At 60.2% G+C, this 640-nt stretch overlaps 1 protein-coding gene across 1 annotated transcript in view; it reads left to right on the top strand.

Moving 5' to 3' along the window:
• SHF (Src homology 2 domain containing F) overlaps positions 1-640 on the top strand; it is a gene marked incomplete at its 3' end in the record, with an annotated part of 11,648 nt that overhangs the window by 10,724 nt on the left and 284 nt on the right. The gene's annotated exons all lie outside the window — the stretch shown is intronic.

Below are 640 nucleotides of genomic sequence, written 5' to 3'. Positions count from 1 at the left end.
ATTGCTGATGAGGTCCTGTCTGCTTTTAAGTCATCAATATTTTGCCGTAATGTGCATTCCAGACGCTGCAGACAGGCTGTGGCTCTCCTCAGAGACGCAAATTAATAGCAACAGGGCCATTAGCCCGTCACTTGGAATCAGCGCTCGTGGCAGGATCTGCCTGCGCAGCCTGGCGTGGCTCGGTGCCCGTGCTGTGCCGGGAAATGGCCTCACTATGCCGAGCGGGTTTATGGAGCCTGCAGTGTTGGCGGGGGGGCAGTGGGCTGTGGGCTAAAGGAGAAAATCCTGCTTTGCCACAGTGAGGCTGGAGATACATGAGCTGAAGTCCTCCCATGTGATTACAACATGAGTTTTACCACGTGCAAGGGGTGAAAGCCGCTGCCCCTATGTCACCCTGCAGCGAGAGCCCCTGCTGCTTCTGCCCGGGCTGTGCCTTCACTTCCCTGCCCATGTGTGCTCACCCCAGCCTCAGGCGTTGTCCTCGTCCCCAGATGGACCCCTCGGACCCCACTGCATGGCCGTACTCCCCAAGGGGGACACAGTGCAGCGTGGTCGGCCATGTCCCCCACCTTGTGCTTCATCCCGAGTTGGCCGAGAGTGGGATGGTGTGGGCAGGGCTGTGGCTGGGGGCAGGGGGCCG

Source organism: Pterocles gutturalis, unplaced genomic scaffold (assembly GCF_000699245.1).
Source record: "Pterocles gutturalis isolate BGI_N339 unplaced genomic scaffold, ASM69924v1 scaffold8700, whole genome shotgun sequence".
In the NCBI taxonomy this organism is placed as follows: Eukaryota; Metazoa; Chordata; class Aves; order Pterocliformes; family Pteroclidae; genus Pterocles; species Pterocles gutturalis.
Note: the sequence above shows the minus strand (reverse complement) of the source record. Positions and strands in the feature narration are given on the sequence as shown.